Source organism: Hyla sarda, chromosome 3 (assembly GCF_029499605.1).
Source record: "Hyla sarda isolate aHylSar1 chromosome 3, aHylSar1.hap1, whole genome shotgun sequence".
NCBI classification, from domain to species: Eukaryota; Metazoa; Chordata; class Amphibia; order Anura; family Hylidae; genus Hyla; species Hyla sarda.
In genome coordinates, this window is record NC_079191.1 from 27,169,858 (window position 1) to 27,180,317 (window position 10,460).

The window sequence follows — 10,460 nt, forward strand, 5'->3', positions numbered from 1 at the left end:
GGGGAAGGTGTCAGATGTAGCCAGTCAGGACCCCCTGTCAAATAGGGGGAAGGTGTCAGATGTAGCCAGGACCCCATGTGAAATAGGGGGGAAGGTGTCAGATGTAGCCAGTCAGGACCCCTGTCAAATAGGGGGGAAGGTGTCAGATGTAGCCAGTCAGGACCCCTGTCAAATAGGGGGGAAGGTGTCAGATGTAGCCAGGACCTCCTGTGAAATAGGGGGGAGGGGGTCAGATGTAGCCAGGACCCCCTGTGAAATAGGGGGAGGGGGTCAGATGTAGCCAGGACCCCCTGTGAAATAGGGGGAGGGGGTCAGATGTAGCCAGGACCCTCTGTGAAATAGGGGGGAGGGGGTCAGATGTAGTTAGGATCCCCTGTGAAATAGGGGGGAAGGGGTCAGATGTAGCCAGGACCCCCTGTGAAATAGGGGGGAGGGGGTCAGATGTAGTTAGGACCCCCTGTGAAATAGTAAAGAAAGAAAAAAGAGGCCCAATAAAGTCACCTAGTGCATTACGCTGGGAGACATGAAATTCCCCACAAAAAGTGGGGGTGGGTAAGGGGTCTAATGGATGGCCGCTCACCTGGAGTGTACATTAAATACACATGTAACCTCAATTTGAGGCGCAAAAGAGAGGGTCCTGTGCAAGCCCGCAGGTCTCAGGATGGGTCCAGAAGAAGATCCTGTATGTGGACTGGATATAGCAAGGAAACGGTGACCTTCACGAAGGTCACCTTTTCCTTGCTATATCCAACCCCTGTGAAATAGGGCGTCTGCAAAACCAATAATAGGACTTTTTTCAAGCTCATTTGTACAATTAAGGGAATCAAATGAAAAGTGCGCACACTCCTGTGGGAGAAAGTAAGGCTTTATTTGTATTTATTGTGGGGGCTATTGAAGCCACAAGTAACGCTGCTGGGGTGTGTTATAGGTGCACTGAAATGATCTAACATATCACGGATGTGCCGTAGTATGCGATGCAAATGACTAAAGGAAAAAACACAGAACACACATTTTATCATAAATAAAATCATAGAGTATATGTTATTGTAAGGCCCCTTTCACACTATATGTATCTTCCTGTAAAATCCTCCGTTATTACTCCCCGCAAAAAGTCCTGAAAGCGGCCGTGAAAAAATCCCATTCATGTCAATGGTATTTTTTGACCCTCCTTTTGCATCAGGCATGTCCGTGCTTATTCAGTTACTTATCCATCCAGTATTTTTTATATGACAAGTGCTATACGCTATACTATTTCAATATATGGTTATATATAACATACGATGGGTACATAGCAAGAGATAGCCCTATGTTCCCCCTTCCCTAAAGGAGTTTTTTTTGTACATGCTGCTGTGTTCAGCACTTTGGAATAATGCAGATTTGAGATACAGTTCTTGAGATACATTTTGTAGTTTAGGATCAGTTGGTCACAGTCCGGAAATAATTTGCAGATTTAAGATTTGGTTTTATTAAGATTTAGAGTTTTTTTTCCCTTGTGATACGTGTTAGACTCAATAGCTCGGTCTACCCTGGGTGATATGTGTTCTCTGCATGGTGTAGCTCGGCTTGTTCTTCACAGCTCTTGAGACTAAACTTAATTCAAGGGTTTTAGGTTTGGCTTGAGGCTGTAAGGCTGGGTTCACATCACGTTTTCTCCCATACGGGAGCGCATACGGCAGGGGGGAGCTAAAACCTCGCGCTCCCGTATGCCTTCGTATGCGCTCCCATATGTAATTAATTTCAATGAGCCGGCCGGAGTGAAACGTTCGGTCGGCTCAATTTTGCGCCGTATGCGCTTTTACAGCTGGACCTAAAACTGTGATTGACCACAGTTTTAGGTCCGGGGAAAAAGCGCATACAGCGCAAAAATTAGTTGACCGGACCGAACGTTTCACTCCGGCCGGCTCATTGAAATTAATTACATATGGGTGCGCATACGAAGGCATACGGGAGCGCGAGGTTTTAGCTCCCCCCTGCCGTATGCGCTCCCGTATGGGAGAAAACGTGATGTGAACCCAGCCCTAACTCTGCACTAGTTGAATGTCCAATTTACCTAAACAAGCTATCAGAGGTCTTCACAGGGGTGTACCATGGTGAAGTGTGCAAGAATTCCTTCTCTCGCTTTCGTTCCCTCAGGTCATCTGAGACACGACTTTCAGTAAGCACATCCAGAAAGGGAATCTCCAGACGTGTGTCTGTCGCTGACTAGGCCAGGTCCGTAGGAATAGTCAAACCTAGTCTTCCTTTGCAATCAGGCCTTTAACAATATGCATTTCTCCTGAATGCTACCTCTTGTAGTATCTCTGTAGTGGGACATGGTAAACAGGATAAAAATGTGCTGGATCAGCTTTGAAATCGTAAGGATGTAAGTAAAAACCCTCTGATGAGGAGAGAGCTGCAGGACAGGTATTTTCCACCTGTTTGAATTCCACCTTGACTAAATATGTTCCTTTAGGATCCTCCCTGGCATTGGGATTGAGAAAGGGCAGACCTTAGCCCTAATTGCCTAAAGGTATGTTCACACTGTGTAATTCCGTGAACAGAATTCTGCAAGTGGAATTGCGTGCTGCGAACATTATCATCCTTGTGAATGGGTCTTCCACAAGACCCGATAACACTGAGGAATTTCAGCGGTGGACAATTCCGCCACTGGAATTGTTCAGCACAAAGAAAGAACATGTTCATTCTTTGCACGGAAGTCCATGAGCATTGCATAGTGGTCAATGGTGACAGCGCAGTGCTGCGCGGTCCTACTAACAAAGTATGTATTTTTGGCGGAGGCCACCAGATGGAATCTCCACTCGCGGATTTCTGTGAGCAGAGATTCCGCAGTGTAAACATACCCTAAGAGGTGGATGGGTGACAGATGAAGCTTTTACAGTCAGAATAGACTTTTAGATAGTAAATGTTAACCCCTTTTAACACTCTCTTCATGTCTCATTACATGCCTTTTAGAGACAGACTTAAGTCAGAGCAATAACCTTAAAGGGGTTCTCCACCATAAGGTGATTTTAGTACGTACCTGGCAGACAGTAATGGACATGCTTAGGAAGGATCTACACTTGTCTTGGGGCTAAATGGCTATGCTGTGAGATTACCATAACACTGTGGCTAGCTTTTTGTGAACTGGTATTTCCTGTTTGACTTTTCTTCTTTTTTTTTTTACTACAAATCCCACAATTCCATTTTCCTCCCTTCCCTCACATCAGCCACCCCACCCATTGAAACGAAAAATAGCTGCATCCATTCAAAAGACCTGTGGTTTTCAATCAGGGTGCCTACAGCTGTTGCATTAGTTGCAGATTGATCTCTCTCCCACCAAGTGATCCCTCCACCCATTGAAGCAGACAGGCTCCCTGTCATCAGCTGACTAGTGATGTCAGGTCTCGGCCGCATTGCAAGCTGGGAAAAATCTGAGACAACAGTCATTTTGTATGCTGATCAAAATAAATATTGGGGTGAAATTCACAGAAGAATTGTGAGAAAACCATCACACACAGGTACAGACACTATATAATGAACTACACTAACATTACAGCCCCTGTAGCATAGTCAAATAAAAAAAAAATTGGAATACCCCTTTAAGACTATAGCCACTCGGACAGTGTTCAAAGCTGCAACAGGTGACTCTGCTCTGATATACGACAGCTACAGTTCCTTGTCTGCCCTATAAGGCCCAAGCATATGCACTGGCTGCAACATAAAGAGTACCTGTCACCAAATAAAACTTTTAATATAGTGTTCCTTGTGTAATTAGCAGACACTTTCCTATTCATTTATTTTTAAAATGATCAACATAAATATGTTTAAAATGTAATAGAAAAAACAGCCAAATGCATTTCCTCTGATGTCATGACCACAGTGCTCTCTGCTGACCTCTGCTGTCCATTTTAGGAACTGTCCAGAGCAGCATATGTTTGCTATGGGGATTTTCTCCAGCTCTGGACAGTTCCTAAAATGGAAAGCAGAGGTCATCAGAGAGCACTGTGGTCATGACATCAGAGGAAATGCATTTCTTTTTTGGATTTCTCTTTAGTATACTGGCCCTAAAAAGTATTGGAAGGATTGAAATTTTTTAATAGAAGTGATTTACAAATCTGTTTAACTTTCTGGCACCAGTTGATTTAAAAAAAAAAAAAAAAAGGTTTCCACGGTAGTACCCCTTTAATACAGTGAGTTTGGTCTCCTCCCGGCCTGCCAGGAGACCAAACTCAGGAAGTGTTTCTCTGCATGGAGCTTGATTGACAGCTGCAAAGAGCCTCACTGAAACATGCACAGAGCCTGAGGTCTTCTATTCATCACAGCACTGCAAACATGTGAGGGCAGAAGTGGTCCCCCAGAAGGCTTCAGTGATGTCCTGCCTGCTGGGAAACACAGCTAGAAAGTGAACAAGAATAAAGGTATGATACACAGCTTTTTAAAGCCTTTAAAGGGTGGGAGAAGTGTTAGGAGTAGTTAGGGAACATAGCCTGATTTAGTTTAGAAAAGTTAATTTAGTGACAGGTACTTTTTGAGGGGCTAGGCAATACCTATTTAAGGCTGCATTGCCAGCTTACATGTGAGCAATATTTTGGTTTTGCCACAGCAAAGGTGTACGTTCCTGATTTGCTCTCCTGTACCTGATCTGTGCCTGTTTACCTGACATTACCTCTGGCTGCACCTTGAGTACCTCCAACTGCCAACATTGAGCCTGTATTCTGCCTGCAGTCCTCCTAATGCTACCAGAACATCTTTAGCTCTGCTACATCTCCACCTATAGGCTACCTAACACTTGCTGGGTTGAATTTCCTGCTGTAAACCAGCGGCAACTATTTGATCTGCTTTCTGCTACTGACTGTTTACCCACACTTTAAAGGGGTACCCCGCTGCTCAGGGTTTGGAACAAACTTTCGAATGCTGGAGTCAGCGCTGGGAGCTTGTGATATAATAGCCCCGCCCCTCATGATGTCACATCCCGCCCCCTGAATGCAAGTCTATGGGAGGGGGCGTGACGGCTCAGCCGTCACGCCCCCTCCCATAGACTTGCATTGCGGGGGTGGGGCGTGATTGCATGATGGGGCGGGGCTATGACGTCACAAGCTCCCAGCGCCGGCTCCAGCATTAGGAACAGTTTGCTCCAAGCGCTGAGCAGCGGGGTACCCCTTTAACTGTGCTGTGTCTCTTGCTGTTACCGCCATGCTGCTGACCAATTGCATCAGCCTCACCGCTGCTTAAAGGGGTTATCCAGGAAAAAACTTTATATATATATATATATATATATATATATATATATATATATATCAACTGGCTCCAGAAAGTTAAACAGATTTGTAAATTACTTCTATTAAAAAAATCTTAATCCTTTCAGTAGATATGAGCTGCTGAAGTTGAGTTGTTCTTTTCTGTCTAAGTGCTCCCTGATGATACCTGTCTCGGGAACCGCCCAGTTTAGAAGCAAATCCCCATAGCAAACCTCTTCTACTCTGTGCAGTTCCTGAGACAAGCAGATATGTCAGCAGAGAGCACTGTTGCCAGACAGAAAACAACAACTCAACTTCAGCAGCTGATAATCATTGAAAGGATTAAGATTTTGTTTTTAAATAGAAGTCATTTACAAATCTGTTTAACTTTCTGGAGCCAGTTAACCCCTTAAGGACCAAAGACGTACCGGTACGTTCTTGGATCTGCTCTCCTGATATAACGCGGGGTTACACGGTAACCCCGCATCATATCACAGCGGGCCCGGCGTCATAGTGAAGCCGGGACCCGCCGCTAATAGCGTGCAGCGCCGATCGCGGCGCTGCGCGCTATTAACCCTTTAAGCTGCCGGTTAACTCAGTGGGCTGTTCGGGATAGCCGCGGCGAAATCGCATCCCGAACAGCTTACAGGACAGCCGGAGGGCCCCTACCTGCCTCCTCGCTGTCCGATCGCCGAATGACTGCTCAGTGACTGAGATCCAGGCATGAGCAGTCATGCGGCAGAATCGTCGATCACTGGTTTCCTATGAGAAACCAGTGATCAATGATAAAGATCAGTGTGTGCAGTGTTATAGGTCCCTATGGGATAACAATGATCAGTGTGTGCAGTGTTATAGGTCCCTATGGGAGCTATAACACTGCAAAAAAAAAGTGCAAAAAAAAAGTGAATAAACATCATTTAACTCCTTCCCTATTAAAAGTTTGAATCACCCCCTTTTCCCATAAAAAAAAAAACCACAGTGTAAATAAAAATAAACATATATGGTATCACCGCGTGCGGAAATGTCCGAATTATAAAAATATATCATTAATTATACCGCTCGGTCAATGGCGTGCGCGCAAAAAAATTCCAAAGTCCGAAATAGTGCATTTTTGGTCACTTTTTATATCATTTAAAAAGGAATCAATAAGTCCTATCAATGCAAAAATGGTACCGTGAAAAACTTCAGATCACGGCGCAAAAAATGAGCCCTCATACCGCCCCATACACGGAAAAATAAAAAAGTTATAGGGGTCAGAAGAGGACAATTTTAAACGTATTAATTTTCCTGCATGTAGTTATGATTTTTTCCAGAAGTCCGACAAAATCAAACCTATATAAGTAGGGGATCATTTTAATCGTATGGATCTACAGAATAAAGATAAGGTGTCATTTTTACTGAAAAATGTACTACGTAGAAACGGAAGCCCCCAAAAGTTACAAAACAGCGTTTTTTTTTCAATTTTGTCGCACAATGATTTTTTTTTCCGTTTCACCGTAGATTTTTGGGCAAAATGACTAACGTCATTACAAAGTAGAATTGGTGGCGCAAAAAATAAGCCATCATATGGATTTTTAGGTGCAAAATTGAAAGAGTTATGATTTTTTAAAGGCAAGGAGCAAAAAACGAAAATGCAAAAACGGAAAACCCCCCCGGTCCTTAAGGGGTTAATATAAAAAAAAAAAAAAAAAAAAAGGTTTTTCCTGGAATACCACTTTAAATCCTGGGTGCCTGGCATGTTACCTATATCAGGACCACTTTTGTGGAAGCAACCTGGCATCCTCTAGCAGCAAAGCCCAGCTTCTAAGTCCTGAAGTGAGAAAAAGGGTGAAAACCTTGAGGATTCTTAGAATCTGATCCTTAGTTTCGCCCAAAGTCAAACCAGTAGGTAACACAGCAGGACCCCCCCCCCCCCATTGGGGTGTTACGTTATATGCACTGTTACAATAACTAAATTTTATAATTTTTTTTATTTTCCATATGAGATAAAATTGGTAAACAAACATGTATAGCAAATGTAAAAAGGATTAGTTGAATTGCCTTGGAGTTTTTATTGAGTTTTTTATGTGGCCAGATGAAAATTTTAAAATCTATAGTGCAATATAAAATGTGCTACAATGTGTTTTGGTTTAGTGTTTTTTAGGGTCTCTAGCTTTTTTTTTTTTTTTTTAAAGGGGTACTCCACTGGAAAACATTTTTTTCCAGTGGAGTACCCCTCAATTCACTCAAGGGACCTTTATTCTCATGATCTTAAAGGGGTACTCTGGTGGAATTTTTTTTTATTTTTTTAAATCAACTGGTGCCAGAAAGTTAAACAGATTTGTAAATTTACTTCTAGTAAAAAAAATTCCAATCCTTCCAGTACTTATCAGCTGCTGTATACTACAGAGGCAGTTCTTTTCTTTTTTTGAATTTCCTTTCTGTCTGACCACAGTGCTCTCTTCTGACACCGCTGTCCATTTTAGGAATTGTCTAGAGTAGGAGAAAATCCCCATAGCAAACCTCTCCTGCTCTGGACAGTTTCTAACATGGACAGAGGTGTCAGCAGAGAGCACTGTGGTCAGACAGAAAGGAAATTCAAAAAGAAAAGAACTTCCTCTTTAGTATACATCATCTAAAAAGTACTGTAAGGATTGGGATTTTTTAATAGAAGTACTTTAGAACTCTGTTTAACTTTCTGGCACCAGTTGATTAAAAATAAAATGTTTTCCTGTGAAGTACCCCTTTAAGGCTGGGTTCACACCACGTTTTTCAAATACGGTTACTGTATATGGTTTTCCGCTAAAAAACGTATGGCAAAAACCATATGCAACCTTATACAACCGTATGACTCCAAATTAAAACGTATAAGTTTTTTTCCCCGTACGGTTCTATCCGTTTGCATCAGTTTTTGCCAACGGTTTTGCTATTTTGTTGGAATTAGTTTTCCAGCAATTTAATAAAGTTACTATTGTTCTATTGAAATTCCAATCTGCGCATGTGTCAACTCCAAAAACGGATTAGAAAAACCGTGTGCAACCGTATTCTGAAATTCTGTGTACGGTTCTCATAGACAACAATGTTAAAAGAACCGCATACGGTTCGCATACGGTTTTCCAACCGGAGGCAAAAAAAAACGTGGTCGACAGCGTTTTTGCCTACGGTTGAAAAATTGGCAAAACTGTATCCGAGGCAAAACGGATGCAACCGTACACAACATTTGGAATACGGTTTACAATGCATTCTCTATGCATACGGTTTCGGATACGGTCGTATACGTTTTTTCGCGTAAAACCGTATACGGTTACCGTATTTTGAAAAATGTGGTGTGAACCCAGCCAAAGGCATGCTCTAAGTTTCTTTCATAGGTTTCTCTATAGAATTCATAGAAACTCCCAAAAAATGGATGTATAACATCTTGGTTTTAACTAATAAATACATCTTCGTTTCACACAATCATGGAGAAACGCGACAACGTTCTGCTTCCTGCTGTCACCACTTTGAAGTGACTTAGGAGCTTATTCCATATGGATTTGTATAGACACTGGTGATCGGTTCCATATGCAGTAAGCTCCCTTTAGTCGTGGAAACTTTTGAATAATCGAATGGTTACATTTGATAATTGGCTTACCCAATACTCTCAGCAGCAACACCTAGAATTACAACTTTTTTGTCTAATCTATATGTGTTATTAAAGGGGCTATATTGAAGGGGTACTCCGGTGGAAAACATTTTCTTTTCAAATCAACTGGTGCCAGAGAGTTAAACAGATTTGTAAATTACTTCTATTAAAAAATCTTAAACCTTACAGTACTTATTAGAAGCTGTATGCTGCAGAGGAAGTTCTTTTCTTTTTAAATTATCTTTCTGTCTGACCACAGTGCTCTCTGCTGACACCTCTGTCCATGTCAGGAACTGTCCAGAGTAGGAGCAAATCCCCATAGCAAACCTCTCCTGCTCTGGACAGTTCCTGACTCAGACAGAGGTGTCAGCAGAGAGCACTGCGGTCAGACAGAAAAGAAATTAAAAAAGAATAGAACATCCTGTGGAGCATACAGCAGCTGATAAGTACTGGAAGGATTACGATTTTTAAATTGAAGTAACTTACAAATCTGTTTAACTTTCTGGCACCAGTTAATTTAAAAAATTTTTTTTTTCCACCGGAGTACCCCTTTAAGATCATGAGAATAAAGGTCCCTTGAGTGAATTGAGCGGCATTGTGCATGCTTGGTGATTGGTGATCTTCAGAAGTCCCATAGAGAGTGAAGAGGGAGGAGACGAGCATGCATACTGCTATTCTATTCACTTTGGGGACAAGGTACCTCAATTCTTATAATCAGTTGGGCTAAGTTTAAGACTCGTTCCAATGAGATAAGGTTCACCTTATCTGGGGATGAATTATAACTTTTAATCTTGGGGAGAACTCCTTTACCAAGAGAAATCCGTTGGTTTACTATTTTAATGCCAGCCGAAAGCGGAACGACCCCTGCCAGACACCTTAGCCCTGGTTCGGGATTTGGCTTGATAAATCTCAATCTGCCCATTCCTTGTTTTCTTTGGCAAAAATTGAGCAGCCCCCATACACATTACATTGTTAAAGGGGTACGCCAGCCCTAAGACATCTTATCCCCTATCCAAAGGATAGGGGATAAGATGTCTGACCGCGGGGGTCCCGCCGCTAGGGACCCCAGCAATCTTGCATTTGGCACCCACCAAACTGGCACCCACCAAACTGACAGGTGCCCACCATGGGGCCGGAATATCGTGACGTCACGACTCCGCCCCTGTGTGACATCAAGCCCCGCCCCTGCTATGCAAGTCTATGGGAGGGGGTGACATCAAGCCCGGCCCCCGCTATGCAAGTCTATGGGAGGGGGCGTGACGCCCCCTCCCATAGACTTGCATAGCGGGGGCGGGGCGTGACGTAACACGGGGCGGAGTCGTGACATCACGATACTCCGGCCCCGTGGTGGGCACCTGGCAGTTTGTGAGCTGGCAGCGCGGCATGCAGCTCAAAGAGGTGGGTACCAAATGCAAGATTGCAGGGGTCCCCAGTGGCAGGACCTCCACGGTCAGACACCTTATCCCCTATGCTTTGGATAGGGGATAAGATGTCTCAGGGCCGGTGTACCCCTTTAAATGCTCCTCTATGTTGGCAGGATCCACTAACAATTGTATAACATATATGGTCATCTTACGTTAGCTACGAACTATATGACGTGATTGGTGCATTTTGGTACATTTTAGCCCAGTGTTCTCCTCCAA